The sequence below is a fragment of the Nelumbo lutea genome, chromosome 3 (genome assembly GCF_056320005.1).
Source record: "Nelumbo lutea isolate HS-2025 chromosome 3, American lotus-T2T, whole genome shotgun sequence".
NCBI classification, from domain to species: domain Eukaryota; kingdom Viridiplantae; phylum Streptophyta; class Magnoliopsida; order Proteales; family Nelumbonaceae; genus Nelumbo; species Nelumbo lutea.
The window spans coordinates 42,146,556-42,156,674 of record NC_142686.1 but is presented as its reverse complement, the minus strand read 5'-3'; the positions used below and the strand labels follow the sequence as shown (position 1 = coordinate 42,156,674).

General features: G+C 35.8%; 1 pseudogene across 1 annotated transcript; it reads left to right on the top strand.

The window, feature by feature from the left end:
- The first annotated feature begins 3,098 nt into the window (after positions 1-3,098).
- LOC148864510 (NADPH HC-toxin reductase 1-like) lies at positions 3,099-9,794 on the top strand (annotated as a pseudogene). Its single transcript, XR_016110782.1, has 5 exons — positions 3,099-3,373; positions 3,444-3,613; positions 3,706-3,924; positions 4,363-4,736; positions 9,470-9,794. The product of XR_016110782.1 is annotated as an NADPH HC-toxin reductase 1-like (transcript).
- Positions 9,795-10,119: the final 325 nt, after the last annotated feature.

Here is a 10,119-nt window from a genome sequence, read left to right as displayed (position 1 = left end):
AATTACAGATTTTAAGGAGTTATGCTTGTACCCTGATGCCAAATTGCCTGAGAAGTTCAAGATGCCCAATTTTGAGAAATATGATGGAAAAGGTTGTCTGCAAACTAACTTAAAAATCTTTTGTGGGGATATGTTTTAGTATGATTCCGATGAGAAGCTTCTGATCTAGATGTTCCAGAAAAGCTTGATTGGGAGTGCTAGAATGTGGTTTGCTAATCTGGAGGAAGAGAAAAAGAAGTCATGGAAACGAGTATCTGAAGCATTCTTAGACCACTTCTCTTATAACATGGAATTAGTGCCAGATCGAGCAGATCTTAAGTCAATGACTCAAAATCCTAGAGAATCTTTCATAGATTATGCCTATCGGTGGCGTGAGATGGCATCCAAACTGTGGCACCCCATGCCCAAGGAAAAAATGGTTAGGCTTTTCGTCAAGACTCTAAAAGATCCCTAACATACTCTATTGGTTGTACAACCGCTTAAGGACTTCAGTAAAGTGGTGAAAGGAGCTGTCAGAATCGAAGAATCTCTTGGACATGGTCCGATTAATCTATTGAGGATAGGGGTAGGGGCAACCACCTAGCTAGCTTTGCAACTACAACTCCATCTAATCCTTCATTTAGGGTGCCTACTCCAATACGTCCACAATCATGACAACAGTAACGTACCCCAAGGGCACAACAAACTCTCCAAACAGAAAAGGAGTTGTCACCACTTCCTTATTCATACTCTCAGTTGTTACTTGCCTTGCCTAATGATGGATATCTGGAATTGCTTGAAGAGAGGCCTCCCTTGGTGCGTAAGCCAAAGCATTATGATGAGAATGCCTTTTGTGACTATTGTAGAAGCCTAGGGCATATCACTGACAATTGCCATCAACTCAAGATTTTAGTTCAAAAGCTAATCGATCAAGGTCTCATTGCATTTCCTGACCCTCATGAGTAATATTTGAGCTGAGTTTTTCTCCCTTTAGTCACCATGTTTTGATTGTCGTATATGGCCAATGTTGGGTATTGTCTGTGGTATCAAGCTAACTACGTGGATGTGAATGCAATCTCTGAGACAAGGGATCAATGCTCTCTACCCTACCTCTATCCATCGAGAGTCTCCTTTTATTATTGCATCTAGTTTGTTATTCTCTCTTCTTTCCCATTCTAAGGCAATTTGAACTACGTCCGGCTTGATCCCTTTCGAAGGGGTACATAGAGCAGCCCATCTCATGGGTCCAACCACTTTCATAAGTAAAATATTATTTTCCCTATTTCTCTCTTCCTTGCCTAAGATACTTATTTATAAGAGAGTGATTAGTCCATTTAGAGTTGTCTACCCATAGCAGTGTTAGTTGTTGAGCAAGAGCTCTATAATTAAACTTCCTATTGACCTCCCAATCCATAATAAAGCCATCCATAATAAATCAATAATAAAGCCCCTCCCTCTCTCTCTCCATGGTCTTCTTCTCCTTCTCATCTTCTCCCATTTTCCCTATCCCTCCATCTTCGTCACTGCCGCTATAGATCTGAAATCCACTCAAACCTCATCTACCTTTCAAACTCCCTCTCTTTTTTTCTCTTCCGTCTTTTTCTCACTTCCATCAGACCATATCTCCCTGATCAGCAAACCAGCACTATTCATCATCTTCCCCTATTCGAACCCAAACAGAGTGGCGGCGACGACACCCTTTCAGCCCCTCTCTTCTTCTCTCTATTCTCTTCTATCTCTTCTTCCTCCTACACCTTCTCCTTCTTAGATCGACCTTAGAAATACACTATTCATCTTCTTCAAATCAGAGCGGCGGCATTAGTTTTGACTTCTCCCCCAACTTCAGTTCGACAATTTCAGGGATCCGTCCATCCCCTCTTTCATTCAAACGAAGTAGGTAGCGGCAACAAGTTAGATCTCCAAATCCGATTGTGAGTGCAGCTTCCCAGCAACGAAGGTCATTCGGTTGTCTCTCATTTTTGGTGGTTCCCTACCTTTTCTTGGAACCCTGTTCTTTTCCACCATTCACAGAGATCGAACTCCACATTTGGCTTCCCCTGACGACGAAACAATCCCCTATTCATTCATCATCCATCATCTAAACAGACTAAAATTGCTTCATCTGTTGTTGATCTATTTGTTGCTTCATTGGTCGTCAGGCCACATTCTCCACAGGTAATTCCTCTCATTCTGTATGTTCCAATCGGGTGGTTTCTTTTGCTCGACAGTTTACTCGGCATCTTGAGCTGGGAGTAGAGGGAATGGGTTGTCTCAGCTCAGGTACTTCTCGATACCAGTCCAGATTTAGGATTAGGCTTTTGTTTTCTATTTTTGAGGATTTAAATTTGTTCACTGTGAATCTCATAATCAATCATGTAATTTTTCTTGCTTGATTGTTTTCTTTTTTTATTGTTATTTATTTTTTTACTTCTTATATCAATTCCACTAGGTAAATATTGTGATAGAATAGCTAGTTCAATTCAGTTAATCATCCTAAGTTATTTGTTCTAGAGATAAATCTAGTTTATACCATCTCATGTTCATGCTATATTTAGCCAAGTTTGTAGATGCATGGTATATTTGTTCTTCATACTATATTAGTTGAGGTATATGTATACAGCTCTTCCCCGAATTGTTTTTCTTTTCTCTTTTTTTTTTTTTTTTTTATCTTGCTCTCTTTCGTTTATTTATCCACACCGGTAAGCCAGTGCCTTGATTTTTGGAGTCACTACAAAAATAAAAATATTTTTGAAAATTATTCCTAGAGGTCCCATTACTTTCATTTCTTAAATTGATGGGTGTCGACTTCATTTCCAGCCCAAGTGGCAAGTGAGCCCAGTTTTCCCTGGCACTCACACTTATATATACAATAATTAAATAAAATAGTATAATAAAATTAAAAAAAATATTTATTTTATTAATATAATATATACTATATATTATTATGTAATTATAATTTATATAATATATATTATATATATAAATATATATGAAATATATATATACGGGCTGGGCCGCAGGCCGCACCGTGCCAATCCGCGGGCCATGAGTAGTATGTGACGACAGTGCGGACTGTGCCGGCTTGACCCACTGACCTGAAACCCCAAACCCGGCACAGCCCATCGGCCCATACAATCATGCTGGGCCGTGGCGCGCCAGATTTACACCTCTAACTCTTAGCTTTACGATTAATCCCACTGGATCCCCGCTTTATGTTTAAAACAACTCTTGACGATCCCCGCTTTACGTAAGATCGAGATTGCAATGAACATGGAGACGAAAAGCAACAACACCAAGGTCTGTGTTACAGGTGCTGCAGGTTATTAGGGCTCTTGGCTTACCAGAAAGCTCTTACAGAAAGGCTATATCGTTCATGCAACATTGAGGAACCCAGGTTCTCTCTCTCTCTCTCTCTCTCTCTCTCTGAGGCAGGTTATTGATTTTGGTGAACCCCATTACCCCAGATAACCCGGTTAAGGTGGGACTTCTCAAAAGCCTTCCTGATGCAAATAACAGATTACTATTGTTTAAGGCAGATATTTACAATCCAGATGAGTTCGAGCCGGCCATTGAAGGTTGCGAGTTTGTGTTCCATCTTGCCACCCCCTTGCAACACAACAGCCATAGTTGTCAGGTCTCTCTCTCTCTCAGCACTCTTTTTTGTGGTCCAATTTTGGGGTCCGTTCCTTTGACTGATACTGGTACCTTGGAAAATTAATTAAACAGTTCAAGGATACAAGTGAAGCAGCGGTAGCAGGGGTGAGGAGAATTGTGCAGTTTTGCATAAGATCGGGAACAGTGAAGCGACTGATCTATACTGCCTCTGTGGTTGCCGCATCACCGCTGAAAGACGATGGCATCAGTTTCAAAGATTTGATGGACGACTCCTGCTGGACTAGCTTACCTTTGAGTCCTTCATTTCCTTATGACAGCGATCCTTTGAAGGTGGCTGCAGGCTTTTAATTTCATTATTAATTTGACCCTTGACTAACTAGTATGATTCCTGTTTCATCCTTGTTCTTGTTAGAACAAATCAAACCTATTTTGAAGAGTAGATGTTACGTTCTAGATTGCTATCTGCAGATCTCTCTCTTCTAGTAACTATTTTTAGTTAGCTCAGAGGGTGCCATACTTGATCTGTAGTTCAACCCATTAATTAACTGTTGAAACTGCCCAAGATGGGGGAAGTCCATGGCCATGCATGGAGCTAAGTAAGCCAGCCCAGAACAATATAATGATCTTAATAACGTGTTTTACAAAAAAAGTCTGCATATATAGTTGTGAAATTGATGTCTATGGATGTGAAGAGCTATATATAGCATTACTAATTTGGATCTTGATAATTAAGACTGATGAACTGACAATATGTTTTTGTATACGTAGGAGTATACAAATTCAAAGACACTTGCCGAAAAGGAGTTACTAAGTTACAACAATGGAGGGATGGAAGTGGTGAGCCTCGCTTGTGGCCTTGTAGGGGGAGAAACCGTTCTCTCCTATTTACCTGAAAGCATGGCACTGCTCATATCACAAGCTCTGAACCACCCATTTGCATATCAAATGCTTGGATTTTTGGAGGCTTTGTTAGGTAAAGTTCCAGTTATACATATCGAAGATGTCTGTGAGGCCCATGTCTTCTGCATGGAGAAACCCTCAGTCACTGCAGGCAGATTTTTATGTGCAAGCGCATACCTATCAACAAAGGAGATAGCGCATTACATTCGACAATATTACCCAGAGCTCCACATTGGACATGAGTAAGTAATTAAACTCCATCTGCTGAAAACTGCAACTTTTCCATGCTTAATGATTATTTCTCCCGTTAATTCTTCATTAATCGGTTGCATTTGCGATATACCAGAGTGACAAAATATTACCCAGAGCTCCACATTAGGACTATGAAATTCTTTCAACTAGCCTCCTCAGTGAGTGTTCACAATAACCAAGAGTGAACCCTGCCTGAGATGTGTTAAAATGGAGCGCAGGCCGGGTGTGGGTGGAGGAGGTGAGGACTGAGGAGAAGAAATCAGACACTACAAATAGAATAAAAATACTTAGACAATTGATAATTATTTAAGCAAAGTTCCAATGTAGGTTGGGCATTGGGCGGGAAGCAGAGAGCACATGGCCTGTCTACAGAGCCCCTTTCCAATGGCGGATTGTTTGGAATAGTTAATGTAGATTGGCCAAATTAAATTATCCATCTCACTGTCAAATATAGAGTAATAAGTCTTGATGACCATTGATATTGAGATGTGAACTTTGATTGGCCCGAGTAATAAATCTTTTTCCATTCATGGAGCAGGACCAATTCAACCCAACTCATCCACTTTAATTTTTAAATGATATACATGCACATGTAGGTATTTTGACTATTCATGCATATAAATGGAAACGAGGCACCAACTCGTGCCATGTACAGGTGTTGTTAAAAGAAATTGTGGCAGGAACTTTATGAATATATCAATTGGGTCAAGTCTTCGCAAATCCAATCTAAACCATTTTTGGGTTTTATGATAGTGGATAAATTTGTGTTAATTTTTATTATAACTTTTAAATGCACTGGATAAATTTGTGTTAATTTTTATTATTACTTTTAAATGTAATTGAGCAAGGCTGAACCCAATCCATCTTAGCATTATTCTTCGGTTATGTCTAATAAATTAAAAAAAAAATCTAAAATGTATTAGGGAGAGGGAATTACTTGTTTATTAAGTTAAATTTAAAAATATTTGTTTACTTTAATTAAATTATGTTTTTATTAATTTGTATCAACTTTAACTAATAAAAAATGATTTTTTCTAAGTCTGTTAACATTTTTATTGTTTTTATTATGTTATTTTTCAATAATAATTTAAATATTAAAATTTATAAATTTTGTAAATTAATTTTACTAATTTTAGGGTAAGTTAATAAAACTAAGTTATTTAATATGTTTTAATTAATAAGTTAATTATGTAAATTGTGTTACTGGTTTTAATTTTCCCTTTTATTTTTTAGTTACTTTTTTATTTCTAACATTTTCTCAACAAATATTACATTGAATAAGTTATTTTTTTGTTATTTTTAGTGAAATTTTCTCGTAATTTATCAATTAATTAAAAAAATTAAATTTCTACTTTTTTTTCTATTTATATTTTTAGAAAAATTTTCCTCATTTTTTCATTTTAATTAACAAAATTATTATTTTAGTGAAAATTTCCCTCATTTGCCCTTTTGTTTTTAAATAGATTGATATAATTCAGTATGAACTGGTAATTGAAGTTAAGTGGATGGATGGTTTTCAAGTATTCAAATTACTTGACTCTAGTCTTTTTGTTTTGAAAATTGCATAATTGGGTCAAACTGGTCAAACTTAATTGGTCCAATTTGGTATGAATTCGTAATTGAAGATAGTGGGTTGGATGGTTTTCTGGAATTCAAATAACCTGACCCATGAAAAAATGAGGGAAATTTTACTTTCTTCTTCTCTTGGAAAATTGACAAATCTAGGGAAACGACTTGATCCATTTGATCTACCTCTTCAATGCTTAAAAAAATAAAGTTCATTGCAATAGAGCTATAAGACAAAGGAGGCAATTCATATTCACAAAAAAAAAAAAGAAAATTAGTAGTGAAGTTTTTACATAATATATAGAAAAAATTTTAGAGAATTTTTAACAAAAAAATTCCACAAACAATGTTTTCAACCCACCATTGACCTGGCTGGTCGAACCGTTCCAACCGTCACCCAACCAAGATTCCAGGTCCAGTTCAGTCAAGACTTGTACACTCAATGTATGCAAACTTTCAGAAGCCATAACTTTGCACTCTGATGTTAGATTGGGTTTTTTTCTTTTTTGGATAACTTTTCGAGATCTATGTGTCTCAAGGTGTCATAAGTGTCTTGCCCTGCTATTTTTGCAAAAAAAAACCCTTTTTTTACCTCAAATTACAAATTTTAATATTTTTATAAATAAAAAAATAAAAAATTGAGTAAAAAAATATTAATTAAATATAAAAATACATATAGCATATCTAAAACATATTTATATATTATTTGTTTAAAATATATATATATATATATATATATTTATACACATATATGAATATGTACATAAATATATACTTAATACATATATATATATATATATATATATATATATATATATATATATGATGATGTGGCATGATCTAAATCGTTCAACCCGATCGATCGAACCAGTGACCTGCGACCCAGAGGAAAAAATGGTTTGGCCTCCAGGTCTGTTTTTAAAACATTGTCTAAAAATATAACAAAAAATATTTTATTGAAAATTTAATTAATAGTTAAATTAATATTTTAACAAAAACATGTTATTAATAGTGTTTCTAATATTTATTTTTAAGATATGTTTTCTAAAAATTTATATGACAGATTTGGAAAACCAAATAGGATCAATCAAGATTTTTTTGAATCAATAACTAAATAAATTGGCCATGGGGGTGTAAATTGTCGAAACCTCCCATGAGGATTCTAGCCATTGCTGAAGCCTCCCCTAAGGTTTGGTAATTGCAATCATATCCCCTGAGCTTTCTGACATAATTGCAAGTAGACCCCCTCTATTAGAATCCTCTAACAAGAGGTACAAAATTATCCAAAATACCCGTGCAATTACTATTGAGGTTGGTTTTAGGAATAAAAAAAAAACAATATAAACTTTATGAACAACAAAAAAAGAAAGTTTAAAGTTGTGGCTTAACCTTTGAGAAATTGATATGAAGGGAGAATTTGGAAACTAAAACAATTTAAATTGGAAAAGAGGTTGGAAGGGTTTGGTGTAGCAATTGATATGAAGAGAAAATATGGAAACTAAAACAATTTAAATTGGAAAAGAGGTTGGAATGGTTTGGGGTAGTAATTAATATGAAGAGAAAATTTGGAAAATAAACATTTTGGCCAAAAGTAACTGCATGAGTATTTTGTACGTTTTCATGCCTCTTGTTAGAGGATTCTAATAGTGGGGGTCAACTTGCAACCATTGTGTTAGAAAGTTTAAGGGAGGTGATTGCAATTACCAATCTTTAGGAGAGGTTTCAGAAATGGCCAGAAACTGAAGGGAGGTCTTAGCAATTTACCCTAAGTTGGGATAATCACTTTTTGGGCTGTGAAATGATCCAATCCGTTAGAGTCATCTTCTTGACCCCTTTTTCTGTTATATATAATGTTCAACAAATCTAAACATTAATACAAATAGTGATGTGTGGGTTTTAAAATGTCCAACGGAGAGAGATAATTTTTTCATTAAAATATTAAAATATTAAAATATTATTTATAATTGAAATAATATTTTTAATTAATTATTAGATATTATTACTTTACTTTCATTATTTTTCTTATTGTCTTATTTTTTCTCTTATTTTATATATTTTTACTTATATTATTTAAATATTTAAGCTTTAATTAAACATTAATATCTTAATACATTGATGAAAAATTAAATGCATGTATATGGAAGATGGGGAAATAGTTTAGGAGAAATTTTAGGAGGGAGATGGTTTAAGTGATTGAGAGAGAGAGAGAGAGAGAGAGAGAGAGAGAGAGAATTGGAATGGGGGACTCTAGTGAATGGGAGAGGGGTGCCATGTGGTTACATGGGAGGGTTGGGAAGGGGGAATGGAGGAAAGAGAGAGTTAAGGAGGAAGCACTAAAGGGAAAAGGGAAAATAGAGAAGAAGGGTGATATGGACAACATTGTTTTATATATATAATATGGATTTATAGACTTTTTAATCAAGCAACATATCCATGTACCTAATGAATTCTCCATTAGGGCTTAGCTTGGACTGTCCAGTTTTCTATTCACTTCAGCTCCATAGCTTGGCCCTAAATCAGTCCTGGCCCACCCAAGTTGCATTACACTATTGCTTGCCATTTAAAGAGCACTCGGGGTTTTCTCCTCGTGCATTTTTCCTACCCACTCTTTACCCACCGTGAATTGGAGCCACACATCTCTATTATGAATTGAGTAATGTGTGACTGTAATTCACGGCGGATAAAGAGTGGATAGGAAAAGTGTGTAAAAAATCTGGGCTCGAGAGAGGTTCATAACTGGTTTGGATGGTGCCAACGACCCTTATATGATGCTTTTAGGTTCTCGTGTACCAGTTATGTGAAAGATAGTAGGGGCTTCTTCTTTACTTCTTGTTGCCTTTTGCTTTTATATGTTTTGTTTGGTTTGGTTTAATAATGTTTTCCTTTAACCCCCCGAAACAACTATGGGTTGTCGTTCGAATGATATATATATATGTGTGTGTGTGTGTGTGTATTTTGTGTAAATCATCATCATATTAGGTAAATCAACCATTAAAGGGGGGATCTGAGTTTTAGCAAGTTTTGTTCATGGCCGAGTTTGCTACCTTGTCCTCCGAATATATATATATATATATATCTCCCAAGTCAAGCATCCAATCTTGTTTTTCTTTAATTTATATAACATAATTATGACATACAATGAATTCATTGGCATCAGGTTCGTGGACGAGGAGCTGGAAGCTGTAGGAGTAAAATGGGGTTCCACAAAACTGAACGATCTAGGTTTTGAGTATAAGTGCGATATCAAGATGATAATAGACCACAGCATTCAATGTGCAAAGAAGATGGGCGCTCTAAGTTGATTAGATCGTTCTTCATCATCAGTTCCTTTCAATAATACTTTCCGAATCTTTCACTTCATTGGGAAACTATAATCTTATATATGCTTAATTCAGATGCAATATATATACATATATATTAATTATGAGTGGGACGACTATATTAATTATTAATATTAGATGGTTTACTATTTTGGAGCCAAATTTTGTATGTCTGTGTTCATGCATATTGTTGGTTGAGTTCTCCATCAACTTTTTTTCCCTTATAACACACCGTAGTCATACGGATTTGTGAAATCCATCAACCATGGAAATGGGAATGTAAGTTGATATTGGCGCACTTGGCCCGGACCAATAACATGCTTGCGCGTGTTTGGTGGTGGCGCCCAAAGCGGATTCAATAGGGGCGTGCGCGGAATAGGGATTGGCATATCCAGGACTAATGGTGCGGTCGCACTTGATGACCTTAAATAATCGAGCTCTATAGAGCCGGACAACATCCTGACCATTCGAGCCCACCTACCTCCAT